The sequence below is a fragment of the Passer domesticus genome, chromosome Z (genome assembly GCF_036417665.1).
Source record: "Passer domesticus isolate bPasDom1 chromosome Z, bPasDom1.hap1, whole genome shotgun sequence".
In the NCBI taxonomy this organism is placed as follows: Eukaryota; Metazoa; Chordata; class Aves; order Passeriformes; family Passeridae; genus Passer; species Passer domesticus.
Window position 1 is genome coordinate 71,972,605 of NC_087512.1, and position 18,395 is coordinate 71,990,999.

An 18,395-nucleotide genomic window follows, 5' to 3' on the forward strand; every position below is an offset into this window, starting at 1 on the left:
GGTAGAGATATATTTGCATTGTCAGGACTTGCTGATAAAGATCATTTATTAATTAAGTTAAATTCAGAACTCTGCCTGGTAAATAAGATAGATGGACAGTCCTCAACAAAATCCTCTCATTTATGTAAGCCACTTCCTATCAGCATCCCTTAGACCACGCCTTCAAAAGGGCATCTGAGCAAAAAAAGTCTGCACATCAACAAGTTGTCAAGACTCTTGTAGCCTACAGATAGTAAATTGCACTTTTAAGGCATTTTCATCCCACTCAATGTTCACAGTAGGTCAGATTACTCTTGTAGGAGCATTTTTTCTACACCAACTGTAAAGTGAGTCGGGGCAGTAACTAAGACTACAAGAATGGTTTTCTTTCACAGATAAAGGTCTGTTACAGTGTCACTCAAAAAGTGACCAATAGCAAATTTAACTGTAGGGAACAGCTCAGGGAATGGGCTGCTGGAGAATGTCTGTTTTTATCATAACTTTGTTCTTTGTTGTCTGGTACACAGAAGAGCCCACAAATTTAGAAAATCATATTTGATCTTCTAAACCATGAGCGACCTTGATTACAGATGAAGAATATTTTCTTCAAAATGGAATGCTTTAAGGTCATCCTGAGTTAAAAAAAAAAAAGAAAAAACACCAAAAAAAAAAAAAAAAAAAAAAAAAAAAACCACAAAAAAAGCATCAGCTGATTAAATGCACCAGTCTTGGTTTTGGCAGGGGTAGAATTCATTTTTTTCCTAGTAGTAGGTATGGTGCCATGTTTTGAATTCAGTGTGAGAATAATGTTGATAACACACTTATGGTTTGGCTGTTGCTGAGCAGTGCTTACACTGAGTCAAGGACTGCCCAGTGTCTTCTGCTTTGCCAGTGAACAGATACATAAGAAGTTCGCAGGGAGCACCAGGACGTGGGACCTCAACTGGCCAAAGGGATATTACTCACCATAGAACGTCATACCCAGTACATAAACTGGGGAAAGCTGGCCAGGAGAGACTGATTGTTGCTTGGTCAGCAGGTGGTGGTTAATTGTATTTTGCACCACTTTTCTTTCTTAGACTTTATTCCTGTCCTTTTTTTGTTATCTCCCTCTTCATTATTTAGGGGTTTAATTGGTTGTTTGGAGTTTTTAAACAGTATTTCAATTACTAAATTTTTCTTAACTCACAGATTTACTTTTTTCTATTTTTCCTTCCCATTCCACTGTGAATGGGGAAGGAGCGAGCAGCTGCATATACTGAATTGTCAGGTACGGTTAAACAATGACAATGTTGTCTTAGAAGAGAGAAGCTTTGCATCACAATGTCAAAGTATCAGAAACAACTGCATTAAGTGATGTAGCACGACAAAAATATTCAGAAGTTTTTTGTACAGAAATGTAACAATTTCCATCCCCCAGGTGGAATTACATTTCTAATCTGTTCCTTTGCCTAAAAGGAATATAAAATTCAGTATCTTCTTTAGGGCTTCATTTACAAAACTGAAAGTAACTTGAATTGTTTAATTAAAGAAAAAAAAAAAAAAACAACTGATGGGCATAAAATAAAAGATCAATCTTGAGAAAGAAAACATCATTTTTAATTAACTCCATAAACTATATAGAATCAAAGATTAACTAGAATGAAAAAGCAAGTAAAATCAAAAACTAAGTAGAAATAAATCAGACTATTAAATGGAAATATTTAAAAGAAAGAACAACCCCTCCTAATTTGAAGACTATGAACAGAACTGCTTTTGAATTTTCAGTTGTCCATCAACTTTCAGTTGTCCATCCTTTACTTCAGTTCCTCAGTGCACAGCATAGGAAGCCCTAGCTGTCTATGTTGTTCTTTCTGCATCATATTAACTTAGATCATACAAAAAAAAAATGCAAACTTGGTAGTCATTAGCAATTTTGGTGGCCCAACTGCAGAAATGACTGTCATGTCATTTTCTTACTGAGACATTGGAGTAGGACTGCTGCTCTCTATATCAGCTTCTCCAGAGGCAATTTATCATGACACACAAAGGATTATGGGCCTACCCAGGCAACTCTGAGGTTTGGCTTTGTAGCTTCATCTGATGCCCACATGCAAATTAGGGAATGAACAGGATTAGCTTCTCAGCAGAAGTGTTAAGAGACAGGTGACAGCTTAAGGCAGAGGGGCGACAGCTCTAAAATATCAAAGACTGACACACACAAATCTGTTTGATTCCAGCACAACTTACTGCTAGTGCTGCATGGACAGTCTGTAGATCAGGAAGATGGAAAACCCTCCACATTTTGTAAGGTGAAGATAATCAGAAATAGCTGATATCTAAAGTTACTACAATTTCTTTCTCACATATAGTGCAACTACAATACAACTCTACTAACTAAAGAACTTAAGAAGTCACAGTGATAGAAAGTTTAGAAAAGGATAAAAATTTCTTAAGCAGTAGTATCAATCCAAGTTTTGGCAAAGGTTTTAGCACAAGGTCTCTCTGACTGGAGAAATAGTACCATATTATAATAATGTCTTTGACTTTAAGACTATCTTCAAAGACAAATTTAAGGGAGAAAAATTAGTGGTCATCAGGTTTAAATTATAGATAAAATTCTTTAGTGAAGTTAAATTTAATCAAAGGTAAAACTTGTAAAAACTTTTAGACTTCTCAGAGATACTTTGTTTTTGACTGTAACTGATGACAGACTCTCCATTCAAAATGTGTAAGATGAATATATCAGACAACAGGATATCTCTTTATAGTCCAAAAATATAAACAAAACCAGCAAATACACAGCAAAAATCAATAGTCTATGGAAAACAGCAATGGTCAGATTTAGAAATCTGATCAAATAGTAATTTGTTAATGGAGACTTGTAAATGATGGCAAATGCATCAGTCTGGGGGATATGCAACAAATATCTTCAGCCATCCTTATGCTGTTCCCACAGCAAGGCTTCTGGCATCTTGGTGACAGCTCATGAAGTAGCACTGGGGAGAAGGCTGACATGACTTCCTTCTCTCTGCAAAGGACTTTCAGGTCATGTCAGCCTCTTCAAGAACCTGTGCCTTTTTTTATACATCACAGGTGGAGATCTCTACCAATATAACTGGCACTGATAACTGAGACAGGAATGCAATAAGAACACATCAAGTATTTCCTTGCTGCCTCTGACTGCAGGCTTTTACCTAGCTCAACTATGACTGCAAGCTCCAAGATCAGGCTCTAACTCTATGAGACCCAGACTGACCTCACAGCAGATCTTTTGCAACAGCAACTCTCTTCCTTGTTTCATTCATCTTTGTGTCCCTCTGGATCATTCCTTCTTCCTCAGGGCTCATCTACCTCCTCCAGGTCTTCTTCCTCTAGGTTCTCTCTGACCAGCCAACCCACCCTTTTATCACACTTATCTTTATTAGTCATAGCTGTGACGCTTTAAGGGCAAAGCTGTTCTTCTTCTTTGGTAATTTGTACAGCTATGACTTATCAGGTATGAGTTCACCTGTAATCCCTTGTAGTATCCCATGAACTCTCTTCCCCCAGCCAATTCCCAAAGACACTGCGCCACAGAGTTCATTCCTCCGGTGGAAAAAGACAAGACTCCCCCATGGACCTCTGTCTCACTAATCCCTATATGTTGAAACCTACCCTGGTTGCTCCTTTCCTTGTTTCCTCATTGGTTACCCCTGGTGGCTGCCCCCTGTCCCCTAGAGATCAATCCCCTTTGCCCTGCCCTTAGCTCCACTCCCCCCATCCCTTTCTCTTCTTAAGCCGTCCAGAGCACGTGCTCTCTCTCTTTTGCCTGGGTTTCCTTCAGCCTCCATGTAATAAACCTCCTCTGGAACATACCCTCAAAAGAGCCTTCTGCCTCTCTCACAGAGCCAGCTGTGATGAGTGTTGTGTGTGGATCTGACTGTGTTGCCTGAATGTTAACCCAACCTGCTTTTCTACAGGAGAGGTTTGCTGGGAGCAGATAACAGGCAGCAGCACCCACAATCCATCTCCTGCATTTTTAATCACTACTTCTACACCTACACCACCGAGCTCACTGGCCAATTATATGGGTGCATTGTTGGTTCAAAGGGATTGGTTGAGGTCCCCTGCTTAAGTCTGAAATGGACCTATCCTCAACATGCTTGGGGCTCATTTACTTCAATTTTCTAATGAGCTAGGTTGAGTTGGTGTCTGTTATGCTAAATTATCTGTGCAGCTATAGACCAGCTATAGCAGTCACAGTTCCCCCTTTTCTGTTTAAAACATATAATGTTCTTTGTCATCCTTCTGCAGGTGCCTTGTAGACAGGATAACAAGACAGCATGATGGGACAGATATTTTGACCCAGCTCCACAAGCCTAGCATCTCCCAGCTAGTGATCTATCCCATATATCATTGATATCCCAGGAGCTGCCAGGCGGGATTATCAACAATAAAAGTTTTCAAATTGTCATGCCACAGGTTCGTTACTTGGAAGTTACCGACTTAAAATGTAACTCTATAAACAGGAAATATTGCAACAAAAATGTTGAAACATTTCAACATTTCCTACAGAACTATGGGAAGACCAAGAGGGGAAACAATAGATTTTAACCCAGGTTTGTGACTCATGTTCATAAATAGATAAATCCTTAAGTCCTTATGTTTTAAATATATAAAATCCTTCTAATAGTGTCTCGTGATTTAGGGTATAGATAGCACCAGGCATTCCCCTGGTTTCTGTTTAAAAGGAATATGTTTTAATGTGCCAGGTACGGGATACAGTGCTGTAACACATCCCAGAGCTACAGGAGTAATTTTGTGTTTAGTGAGGTATTTAACTGCTTTTGAAAGTACTGTTTACCAAATCAATTTAAAATTATTAAGTAAATATCTCCTGTCCTAGTTAGGTTTTCTAGGTGACATCTCGGTATAAGATTAAAAATTACATATCCTTGTGTTTGTAATGTCCTTAAAATATTTGATTCTTGAGGCAGTTGAGGAAAGTCATGAGTGAATTGTAACTCCAAGGGTTGCATACATGGTTTAAGGCTTTCGGATTTCTCTTGTGAAGGCTTCTTCACTTAGTCACAATCTTTGACTTATTATTTGATGGGTATTTACTAAGTTAACAACACCATTCAGCTGCATTTGTAGAATTTGTTTGTATAGTTGCAAACCAAAAGCACGGTACAAAATCAGTTGGGTTGTCTGTCTCCACAAACTCACACAGCCTGCAGAGCCACAGACCAGAGTCATCAAAATGGGATCTTTCTTGATCTAAGAACACACACAAAGTTGTTCTTGAGGTGGGATGGAATTGAGTTACTTGCTGTAGCCAGTATTGCACTGAATCATCTAGTGTAAGAGCTCACACTGCCGGTTGTCTGGAAGTCAGAGGAATTGATATTATTTTTAATATAAACCTTGTCATTTTCAGAGGAGGTGAATACACTGCTGGCTTAATTAAATATGGACAATAAGATCTGGTAGAGAGGGTAAGAGGCAAAGGACTATTAGAAAGAGTGAAAGAGAAATAGACTGGTGGAGGTACATCCTTGTCCTGATTCAGGGCACATTTGGGAGAAAATTTCCAAAAGGGGCTCTCTAGAAAGCAGATTCAAGAGACACCTCCCCCTACTGGTTTAGAAAAATATTTCCTGGGAGAAAAGTGGAAAAAAACTGTTTATTTAACAAGTAAAGTATTCATAGGCATTAAAAAAAAATAAAAATAAAACCTTTTGCTGTTCTGAAGAGATGGCAAATTCAGAGACAGAGTCAGAGAGTCCTTATTGAGGGGTGTCGGCTTGCTTAGTCTCTTATCACTCCCTCCTGTGCTGGAAATGCTGCATCCCGAGCCTTGGTGGGCCACAGGTGTGAGCTCCCAGTGTTTTTCTGAGTTTTCAGTCCAGGGCAGGGCTGATCAGTTCCAATAAAAATAAACCCCACAGTCCAGGGAACTTCTCTGTCTCAGCTAGCTAAAAAAAACCTAACGAAAAGCAAAGGAGAACTCTCTTTCACTGTCCATACTGCAGACAACATAGTCTGAGAAAGAAATGCAGTAGACCAAGATTCTAAAAACAAACTCCACGCTTCTTCTCCCCCGCTTTGCTCTCAGAACCACTCTTAAGGTCTGTTTTTCTTTCACTCTCTGTTATACACCTTTGTCTCCTACCATCTCTACCAGATACTATTGTCCATATTTAATTAAGCCAGTGCTGTGTTCACCTCATCTGAAAATTACAAGATTTATGTTAAAAATATTATCAATTCCTCTGATTTCTAGACAAACTGCAGTATGTCAGCTCTTACAGTAGATAACTGTAAGTCTTAAAGGTGCAGAACTTAATATCCAGCATAAACAGAACAGATGACTAGGGAAACAACCATCATAAAGTCACCCTAGGACAACCCTTCATACCCTGAGAGAAGCCCAGCAGGATTTAGAAGACCGCCATTCATTTTACCATCAGGCATAAGGAGGAGATCTAGTAGACGGGAGGCAATGGAAAGAGGTCTCTGCTCAGAAAGGTTAAAGAATCCCTTCCTGATCCCCATCGCCTGTCCAGATGCCCTTAAAAAATATGTACAAGGCACTGGATGTGGAGGGTCTGGCAGATGACACTAGAGAAAACAATTTGTACAGACAGTCTCCCAGTTGCACTCCATCTGTCAGACAGATCACAACATCAGGTATTAAGAGGAAAGGAAGGGTAATTGTAGTATGTGACCCCCTTTTGTGGGGAATTGAAGGCCCTCAATTTCAACCAGACCCATACCAGGGAATTTTGCTTCCTTCATGGGGCCTGAGTGTGGAATATTACCAGGAAGCTCACTGAACTAATTCATCCCTCTGATTATTACCCACTACTTGTTGTCAGGGCTGGCAGTGGTCACATTGATAAGAAGGGTAATTAAAATGGGCTTCAAGGCTCTGTGTTGGTAAACAATGGGACAAGAGCAAGGGTAGTGTTCTGCTCAATGCCTTCAGTACAGGGATGAATGATGAACAGGAAAACCCATGTTATCAATATGTGGCATAAGGACTGGTACCATCAAGAGAATTTTGGGTTTTCCGCCATGGTACTTCCCACTGGTGAGGCCACACTTTGAGTTCTGTGTCCAGTTCTGGGCCTGCAATTCAGGTATAACACTGAGGTGCTGAAAAGAGCTCAGAGTAGGGCAGCAAGGCTGGTGAGGGGTCTAAAGCACAAGTCCTGTGAGGAGAAGTTACTGCATGGGAAATCAGACGCTCTACAACAGTGCAGAAGTGTTCATGTATACAAACAGCCAAATTCACAAAGAAATTTCTCAGAAGATCAGTTTCCCCAAATGTAAAACAGAGATAATAATACATTACTGCTCTGCAAGAACAAAACCAAACACACAAAATAACAAAACTAAACAAAAAAAAACCAAAAGTAAACAAAAAAACCACCAAAAACCCCTATAAACAAACACACAAAAATCTGCTAACACTCTAACCCACAATAAAATGTTGAACTGACAGATCCAGAAAAAATGCAGTGAAATTATCAACATAAATTAGACTGTTACATACCATGAACACACCTTTTTATCACCTAAATGTTTATTTTGCCAAGAGAATTATGATTTTTTGTAATGCTTTTTCTGCCATTATGTTTATAAGATTTTGCTTTTAATATTAAGTCATTAATAATTTGAATATTCTGTGGACAGAATAAGCGATTTCTGCTCTTACAAATTCTTGGCAATATATTTTTGTGCTGTTTCCAGATATGCAGCTTCTGCAAGTTAAACCAACACATGAATAACCAATTTCCAAACTCTTTGCATTGTAGGAATGGTAATTTCTTTTTCTACAGAACAGATCCTTTTAGCAGGCGCAAAAACTTCAATATAAACTTTATAATTGCTTCCAAAACACTGCTTATCTTTTCGTGTCACCTCATGCAGAATGCAAAGACGATAGAAAAACCATTAACAGAAGACAATAGTGAGCAATAGAAAACAATGAACCATAAGATGCCATAAAATTTATTTATCATGTTCCTGCATTAAGTGAATTTGTATAATCAACAGCTGGAAAATAAAACATGCTTGGACCCATCACCACATGAAAATATCAGCGTTAGGTTTTTTTTATCCAGCTTCTCCAAAATCTGTAAAACAGCTTTAAGAAAAAAACAAAAAGAAAAATAATTTTTTGTTACTTCAAGAAGCCACAAAACACTTTCCTTAAACTTATTCAAATATGTTGTCTATTTATTGGTCTGGGAAAATTGTAAGCTGAAAGTGTATTAAGCCAGATTATCAATCTTTCTTCTCATACTGCCTCTGAGAAAAGTTAGAACCTGTGACTGCTAACAAGAAACTACAGCTTCCAAAAGGACAGCTACAAGGAAAAAAAAACCCCAGCTTTAAAATCTCTTCCAGCTGTCTAAAAGGTCTTATAACCTTGATCTGCTATCAGAAAATAGAAAAAGCAAACAAAATACCTATCCAATATTGTATATCCTTATGGACTAACCCTAGAAAATAAATATTTAGACTGTCTCATAAAGTCTCAGTGTTTTATTTCAGCTTCTTATGTATGCTTGTAGTTACCTTGAATTCCACTCTGTACTTTCTGCACATAAAAAATCCCATATTTAGGGAAACGAAAGAAGAGGGAAAAAAAAAAAAGAACTTCAATTCTACTGCTAGGAAATCAGCACACATTTGGGCCAAACACAAAAGCCTTAGTGCACAATGACTGGGTAGAGTTCCACCATAACACAGAAAAGGCAGAGTGTAACAGGAGCAAATTCCTTACATATATCTGACATTGGATCCATTCTCCAGCAAGGCTCTGCTGCCCAAAGGTGGCCTCTGAGCACCCATGTCCATGACCAGTCATTAGGACACTGCCACATGCCTCACTCCCAAGAGAAACTTCTCTTCTATACAGAGAGTCTTTCTGTCCTGTCATTCTTGTGTCTAGTCAGTTCAACCCCCTTTGCAGTTCAAATGTTATACTAGAATTTCAGGTAGCAACTTCCATGAGTTTGAGTATCTTAATATATTAAAATGCAAGACAGTCAAATATCTTAACCTAGGAGTGTTTTCTTGGCATTGGTATACAGGAAGAACTGTTCATAACTTCTTCATATACTTTCTGGACTCTACAGAGAGCAGTAATTTTCTCTCACTGATAGTAATTTATCAGCACCATCGCGGCTGTGGCAGGCCTTGTTCAGTAGTAATGTAGGCTTTTCTAGCATTCACAGGATTCCTCTAATTCAGCCTTATGATTCTTCTAGAGAAAGTTCTTTTAGACCCACCATGCAGTGTCCAAGAAGATATTTATAAAGTGTGGTTACATCCAGAATGATTGGGGTAATGCTTGGTAGGAAATGAAGAAATATGAATGAATCGTAGGAGTGAACAAATGACTTTTTACCTAACAGCTTGGTCCCAAGATAGAAACACTGGATCAGTAAAATCAAACCTGAAGTCAAACATCTCTGTTTCCCTAGACATCTGTCTGGAAGGAAGTAAAGCTTTTCCTTTTATCCCAGCTTTAAAACTCTTATTACTAGAAAAATATTACAGTAGAGGACAAAAGAACAAAACTATTTTACTTCTGGGTAAAATGGGTGAAATGGTTAGTTGTTATAACAACTAGTAATATTTTTTTATAGTACCCTTCAAAATAGTGCTAGGAATATTGAAGATAATGTAGCAAATTGTTGTGCAAAATTGGGTTAACACATCAACAGAGAAAGAATTACAGATATAGTTCTAATTGTCTTTGACTAAAGAAGTTTTGAGAAGTCAGAGCTGAGAGAGCTTACACATTGCTTTTTCTGTTACCAATGGGAAACAGAGCTGGAAAGTATAAAAATTTTTAAAAAATAATTAGGTAAGAAAACTGCAATCATTCTACTACATGTCAAAGCAGTAAAGAGGAATGTGAGACAAGCTCCTGAAATATACTATCTCCTTGAATTAACAGGTCCATTCAAAAAAAAAAAAAGAACCCCTCCACCAAAAGAAAAAATCTGCCTCAATTCTAAATTTAAAAAAAATTGTGAGGGAAAAAATAAGAAAAAAATTTGAAAGGAAAAATGGAAAAGACACCAATGCTAAACACAGGGTTTAAGCCAAAGCTTTTAAATTCAAGCTTAAATTAAAGTTTTTATAAAATAAAAGGCACATTTTCCAGCTGTTCTTTATAACCTGAGCTAAAATGCTGTGGATGATCTAAGGAATATATAATTTAAGAATAATTTTATTTACCTCTGTACTCTTACATAACCAAAGCATCTAGGCAGTTGCACTACATACCTCCTTTTAGGGGCATTTATAGTCTCTCCTAAACAGGTGACTTTTTAACTCAAATCCTGCTGATAGTAGATTCTGCACAACAGAACAAGATGTCCCTGCATCCAGCATGAAATGGATTCCCTCACTGCAAAATATTTTGAAGACTAAAGCATAAATTGGTTTAAAAATGTCAGATAAATTAATGGAATGAAATGCCCAGCATGCTCATAAGTACACAACATCATTTCTGTCTCAGGAATGCCCAGACATGAATACTCCCAGTAGCTGTATGCTTTAACTGTGGTCTCATAGATGTAAAATTTTGATACAATGAGCAAGAACATATTCACTGTTCAATGTATCTTGTTCTCATATGTTGAGTTCAAAATGTTCACAGTGGCCAGTGCCTCTTAGGGGCAAAAAAGTGTGAGCTCAGAGTTTGGTAACAGTTGTTCTAAGTGTCTTACTTCCTCTTTTAGCTTCAAACACCTATTTTCCTGCTATACTTACTCAAAATATTAAAAAGACATCAATACCAGCCTATTCACTTAGGAGAGGAACAAAGAAACAGAAAATGATATGAAAATAACCATTGCAAAAATTACTTGCAAGTAATTTTCATTTGATAACTGTATTATCTATCATGTTATAATTCTTTTTTCATTGACAAGTTTCCTAGATTTTGATCTTGTATTGCAGTGTTACTCTACCAGAAAAGTTTTATATTCTCCTAGCACTTACAATGGCATAGTGCAGAATCATTTATGGGAGCAACTGCTGGATTGAAAAATGTGCCCTTACTAGAAAAGGTATTTGGTAGTCTGCTTGACTGTAAATCATGGTGTATGTACTCAGGGCTCCCAGAAAACAGATTGAAATCGCCTTTCTTTTTTTCTTTTATCAGAACTGTAACATTTCTTGTTAAGCTGAATCAGCATTTCTAGAATATGCCCATGCTTTTAGTGAAGAGAATTACAACTCTGGTGTTATTCAAACTGGACTGAAGCCCAGCCTTACAATGTCCTGGTTAAGAACCTTACTCCAAAGTTTTTGCATGTGAGAATATATTGTTGTGCTAGCTATTCTCAAAAAGTCCAATCTAATTGATATGCAAGAATACTTCATTTTATTTGTATCTGACATATCTATTTCCAGATAGGATCATCTTCCCAAAGGCATATTTCAAACCTTAAAGAAGACCAACACTACAATAGAATCTTTTCTGCATTTTTTCCTCCAAAAGAGGGAAGAATCTGAATTTTTCTACTTGGCATTGTTCTCAGTATAAGCTGCAGGGTCATTAATGGCTTGTAAATAGAATTTTGTAATGCATAAATATTTTATTTCAAGAGGACCATAAAAAATTGAGATCTTAAACTATCCAGAAAACTGGAAGATGTAGGAAAAAGATAGAGGCATACTCCCTAATACTTATAGATGTGCTTTATTACTTGCAACAACTCTATAGTCAACATGATTTTTTAAAAACTATATTTATTTTGATTTAATTATAATTAATTATTAATTTAATTATAATTAATAATGTGCTTTAGAGAGGATTTAATTTCTCCTTTCTTAACAAAAAAACAGTTGTGTTGTTACAGCCATGGTTAGCTTTTTACTGAAAAGGAAGAAGGTCATAAGGGTATGTGTGTCATGATCAAAAGAACAGGCAAAGGGACTGTCCTGATCCAGTACAGCTATTGACTGACTCATGTGAAACATGTAATATCTCAAAGCTGATGAATATTGTAGTTTTATAAAGCACTTAGGTTAATGATCTAACCCTAGATCATAAATCAAATATTAGAAGTATTTTTTGACACTCTGAGCTTTCCTTCTTTCAAAGTCTAGAAAGATTTATTTTTATTTGCATTATCAGACTGAACCATTAAAGTCCCAAGCTAACAACACCATTTCCTTGTAGAACAACAACAGTTTTATTAAGTACACAAAACTGTTATCTGACCTCATCTTTTATTCATGTTATTTTTATTTATAAGCATCTCAGCCTATCACAGTCCCAAATACAGACCTTTAAAAACTTCTCTAATGCCTGTATTGTTTTATTTTCTCTCTAAAAAATGTGTTCTGATGCACATTACTATGTCAGAGTAATAAACATGTTTGAGATCTACATTTATTGAATCAAGGGCAAAGTCTTGGATTTGACCCAAGGCTGCAAAGTTTTTAAATGGAAATATAAAACATCAAAGAATGTAATTTCAGCTTTTAATTTTCATTAGATTTTAAAAGGATTGAAGCAAAAAAAACATACACAATTTAAGAAAATATGGAAGCATAATTCTAGTTTAGAAAGTAAAATATATATTCAAGCTATATTTTAATTTATCTGAATATTATTAATATATTTCAACCATATTAATCTCACAAAAAAGCAGAATTAAACAATTTCAGTTCAGACTGAATGAAAATGTTTTCTAAAGAACAATGGAAAGAACATCTTTCTTGTAGATAGATGTACATAGAGTTTTTTGTAAGTTTGTAAGTAAGTACATAGAGTTTTATTAGTAAGTAACTCAATTTTGCACTATAAAGGAATTTGGAAGTGACATAAAACCCTCATGGACTCTTGCATAGGAAGACAACAAACTAAAGAATATCTTCCAAAAAAAAATCTGCAGAATATAAAGGCTATTTTTTTCCTGCTACTTTTCAGTTTAAGGAATCCAGGATCACTCTGTCAAACAATGCAAAGCTTTAAAAAAAGGTCACTGCAGAGTCATTCAGAAGCATGCACAATAAATAACATTTGAAAAAGAAACTTCACACAGAACATCAGTCTGGAATATTGAGATAAAAAAAGTATTCAAATAATTTGTTTATGTAGGCAAACAGAATGAAAGAACTGATATTTAAGCTGACAGCTCTTGAAAATCTAAAGTTGAGCTAAGGCAAATAATATGAAAATTAGTAGAAAGTAGAGTCAGTGTTGGCATTTTAGACATTTTGAGGTAAACAATGTCTAAGAAAAATCAGTTTTGGAGCAACAGATAATTTTGTCTTCCTGGATAAAATCCTAAATATTAACCCAAATAAACAAAATTTTTTCTGGTTTGCATACGAAAAACAATATGCTGTATTGTTTATTTGAAAAGAGATGCTTCAAAATTTTTTTCCAGGAGAATGGGACTCCTATCACTAAGTAACCTGTGGGTCTTCAGATTGTAACTGAAGCTTGTTTACTATCACACCATCATACATTATTGCCTGAAGACCTTCATGTCCACATTCAAGGACTTCTTCCTCAGGTTTCTTCTGCTGACCATCATAATTTTCCCCCAGTATGGAATGTGAAGAAGAAAGAGAGGCAAGGGAAGACAGTAAGCAAGACGTTTGGTTAGCAGGTCTTTGTAAGATGAAACAAAAGGTAATTTGAAAATTTAATCTTATCACATCTCTACGTACAGAAGTACCAATGAGGTTCAGCTTTGCTAGCAAATGCCTTTGGATTTACAGGATAGACCCACACAGTGATACCTCTACCTCCAAGTGCTGCACAGGTAGACAAAATCTTGACAGGTAAAATACAAGACAGAAAAAAGTGAAAGCTCCCATAAGGAAAAAAATACTTTATTAATATGAAATTTCCCATCAAAATATTTCATCTGATTTGCTTTAGTGACAGGGTAACTCAACTAGTTGATCAAAGGAAGTAATCTGATGTAATCCTTTTGGATTTCAGTAAAGCATTTGATACTGTCTATCTGAGTATCCTTCTGGCTGAAATGTGCAGCACATAGCTGGAAAAACACATTATGTGATGGGTGAGCAACTGGCTCAGGACTCAGGCACAAAGGGTTACAGTAATGGGGTGACACCAGACTGGTGACATCTCACTAGTAGGGTTCCACAGTTATCCGACCTCAGTCCTGTGCTCTTCAACATCATAAATGACCTGGACACAGAAATGAAAGGGATACCAATTAGTTTGCTGATGATACAAAACTGGTCCCTTGAAGGCAGGGAGATCCCTTGAGATCTCAACAAATTAAGGGTGTGGGCAATCACCAATGACATGAACTTCACCAAGGGACAGGGCCAGATTCTGTTCCTGGGATGCAGCAACCCTAGATGTACAGACAGACTGGAGAATGAGATGCTGGAAAGCAGTGCCACAGGAAGGGACCAGTTTCTTTAATGGAAAGCTGAACGTGAGTCAGCAGTGCCTTGAAAGCCAGGAGGGCCACCCATGTCTTGTGGGACATCAGGCACAGCCAACCAGGAAATGGAGGGGATTGTCTCGCTCTGCTCTGCATGGAGGTGGCTTCATCACAAGTCCTGAGGGCAGTTTTGGGTGCCAAAACAAAAGACATTAGGCTACTAGTGTCCAAATTAGGGCAATGAAGGTGTTGAAGGGCCTTGAGAGGAAGCTGTATGAGGGGTGGCTGAGGTCACTTGGTCTCTGAGCCTGGAGGAGACTGAGGGGAGACCTCACTGCAGTTACAACTTCCTCATGAGGGGAGGAGGAGGGGTGGCACTGATCTCTTCTCTGGAGTGACCTGTGACAGAACTTGAGGGTTGCAGTTGTCTCAGAGCAGGTTTTGGCTGGATATCAGGAAAAGGTTCTTTACCCAGAGCGTGGTTGGGCACAGGAACATGTTCCTCAGGCAAGTAGTTCCAGCACCAAGCCTGGCAGAGCTCAAGAAGTGTTTGAACTGCACTGTCAGGCACATGGTATGACTCTTGGGGATGGTGCTGTGCAGGACCAGGTGCTGGACTGAATGATCCTTGTGGGTCCCTTCCACCTTGGCCTTTTCTGTGATTCTGAGATTAATATTTTTAGTAGATTTAGTGCAATACTTGAGGCAACTAAGTTGAAAGAGGAATTCTGTTGTTCTTGCATTCCACACCAGATTTTCAGAAGTAAAAATTCAGTATTATAAAAAATTATTTCATAGTCTTACTACATCACAAATATATATTTTCCTTGACGTATTAGACTCAATCATACCATCTTGTTGTTTTCCTAAAGGTCCAGGGAGATTTAGTACTTTGAGGTTTTAAGAATGCATTTCGTTCTGGGTCTGAATTTCTTACATGAAAGGTGGTCCAAATTTTAGCGTTTCTTTCAATGAGCACAAAATTCAATTTAATTTAAGAAATTACTTACTTTGTTTTCCAGTATTATTCAATGTATTTTGAACAAGTCCCAGAAGTGCTGGCCCTCAAAAGCTACTTAAGCCTATAACTCCACCTGAAATCAAGCTTGAGACCTGTGGGATCAAGCTATTAAACTGTTAGTCACTCCTATTTAATTTGTAAAGAAATTGAGCCAGGTCATGAAAGAGGTATTAATAGTTACAGAATATGGGAAGATGAATCATATATTACTATTTAAGAATATGAATTGATATTTTTAAAAAATAAAGCATACACTCTGAAAAATGTTTTGGGGATATAACCTGTTTGAAACCAATGGCACTAAATCACATGAATAAACTGAGAAAAAAACTTACACAATTCCTGAATTAGTCTTGGAGAAGTGGCTGTTCTCTTTGACAAATTAAACTTTATTTAATTCCTCAAGTATTAAAGCCCTGTAAAATTATGGTGGCAGGTAATCTGAAGAGAGGAAAAAAATTATTTGTCACTAGTTATTTTTGTTTATCTTCTTCAACATATTAAAGGCAGGCATGTTTTCACACAATTTCATAATAACAAGTTGTCTTGTTCCTAACACAAACACCAACCAGAAAAATTGATGTTGTTATCACTATATCACAGCCACACAAGAATAGATCACACCAAAGGGTGTGAGTCTGGAGGCAGCCGGTGGGGGAAGAAATCTTGGAATATCTTCCAGAGTCAAAAGTATGGATCAGCCTTCTCTAATCAGCTAAATCTGCTCATTACCTATATAGTCCCAGCGTTTTCCCAGGCCACTGTATTCTCAGAGTTAGTCTTTCGGAGCTTCTTATGAGAGAGAAAAAAATGATGAACTATGTAAATGTAGATCAAATTTCATAAAACAGACTTTTTGTTTGTTATAGCAAAACTGTAGACCATCAAGCCATATTTTTAAAGGGAACTCAATTCTAAACTCTGCTGTAAATCATCTTCTTAAAAAGTCTTAAAAATCAATGGGAACAAGGTCACCTGGTATCTTTACAGAAGCTGTTCCCCTTTTTAGTTCAACTGCTTTTCCACACTACTTTCTTGATTCCTGTATTTGTCATTAATTTTCAGTTTACTTTCACTGTCTCTGTTATGGTTAAGATCCTCTTGTCCTAGCCATTCTTGCATGTTTGTGAATAAACTATAAAAACACAGTTCTTAAATGATCATTGATAATGATCATGCATTAAGTGTCTCAAAAGCCACAGAATCACATGACAAATACTTATTAATGCTTTTCCTAATAGGCTCCAGTCCTAGGTCTGATCCAGGACATACTTCCAAATGTATGTGCTACTATTCTAAATAAGGAGGTATTTGCTTACAGGATAGTACACAGCAGTTACTGGGAAAATTAACTCTGGTCATTAAAAAAAATTCCTTACACACACTTACAATACCACTAAAAGATTAAAAACCACAGAATAAAGAGCCTATCACAACCACCATGGTATTCTTGCCAGTCTACATTAACATTTAGGGTTTGTGTAACTCTTGTCTACCTATCTTTCATAGTGCAGGTCACTGTGTATTTCAAAAACTGGGACTTTTTTCCAGGAACTAATTGAGCTCTGTCTTATGTGAGTGAGCTGGTTCCTGACACTGACAACCTGCACAAAGCAATTTCTCCAATTGCTTGAAAAGACTAAGGAGTCAGGCATTACAAACTGCAGTCTAGAATATCTGGCAGCAAGCCTATTAATGCTGAAAAGATGCACAAATAAATTACTTACATAATATACACTGTCTTCATTTCTGTCATGGAATTCACTGTCCTGAAACAAAAAGTTGGAGCTTTACTTTTTTCCCCCAACACAACTTGTCAGAGGTTTTAAAAGTTAAATACTAATTTATTCTATATGAGATACAATTAAGTACTATTCCCACTGCTTGTTGAAGTTTCATTCATTAATTTCCTCAGCATGGGACCTTAGACCTTCATTAGATTCACTTCATCTCAGCAACTGTTTCACATTTCATGCGGGAGATTGTGAAGGAAGGGGAAAACAGTTTATTTCTTTCTGTAAGGCACTGTCTTTAGTTTAATTTTTGTCTCTGGCTATATATAGCTCTTTAGTGACATGGATGAGACTGGGCTTTTATTCAAAACCACCGCAAACTGGCTCAGGATACAAACAAACCAAGCCAAGCTGGTACTAGCCAAGAAATTGTATACTGGGAGGTCTGTGCTAGAAAATGGTTTTGTTTTCTTAGAAAAAGCTCTTTGCAGCAACAGATGACAACCTACCAGAATATTCAAACAATGTATATAAAAGAGTACAACCCAAATTGCATCCCAATGGCAGTACAGTGGTTCCATTAGAGAAAAGCTAAGGCATTTCCAAGAAACTCTGAATGTCTTTCATGTCCTAAGGTTAACATCTCCCATGCCTAAATTGTAGGTCTGTAAAGTTCCATGTGCATTAAGGATCAGTTCTGGACTTATGATAATAAGGAGACCTTAAAGTACTGGCTGCACTTATTTGGAACACAACACTATTCTGTACAGTATTTAAATACAGGATCAGTTCCCATTGAATGAATTCCAGTGCCTTATAGGTTTGTTGTGGTAAAGCCAAAGAGCACTTTAAGAGCCCTCAAAATTTATGCAAAACATCAGCTAATCTCACAACAGAGAAAGAAGCTTAGTTACATATGAAATATTTACAGACTATTTTGCAAACTTTAAGAGTTTCACCTCTAAACTTGCCAGTCCAGCATTGCAATGCTGAAGTAAAGAAGCCCAGATAATGATTACATAATCCACCTGAAATACATATCTGCAGGGGAAATACATGGAGTTTTTATCTTGAAATTTTAATATGTAGCTTTAGGAAATATGAAATATGTAACTTTACTTATCCATTGCTTCTTCTAAAGGCAGAAAGAATGAGTAAAACTGAAGAATTCCTCTTCCATGGGGAATACTGAGAGGGGAAATACTAGAAAGTTGAAAGACACATTCAAATGAGTTCTGTAGCTTCACAGTCTACTATAAATTCTTTAGAAACTATGCCCATATTAAC

At 37.0% G+C, this 18,395-nt stretch overlaps 1 protein-coding gene and 1 long non-coding RNA gene across 2 annotated transcripts in view; one reads left to right on the forward strand and one right to left on the reverse strand.

Annotated features, from left to right (window-relative positions):
* Positions 1-18,395, reverse strand: part of LOC135291260 (trichohyalin-like) — a 422,947-nt gene that overhangs the window by 76,749 nt on the left and 327,803 nt on the right. The window lies entirely within an intron of this gene.
* On the forward strand, positions 3,283-4,419 carry LOC135289244 (uncharacterized). Its single transcript, XR_010352032.1, has 2 exons — positions 3,283-3,457; positions 4,255-4,419. It is a non-coding gene; the product is annotated as an uncharacterized LOC135289244 (long non-coding RNA).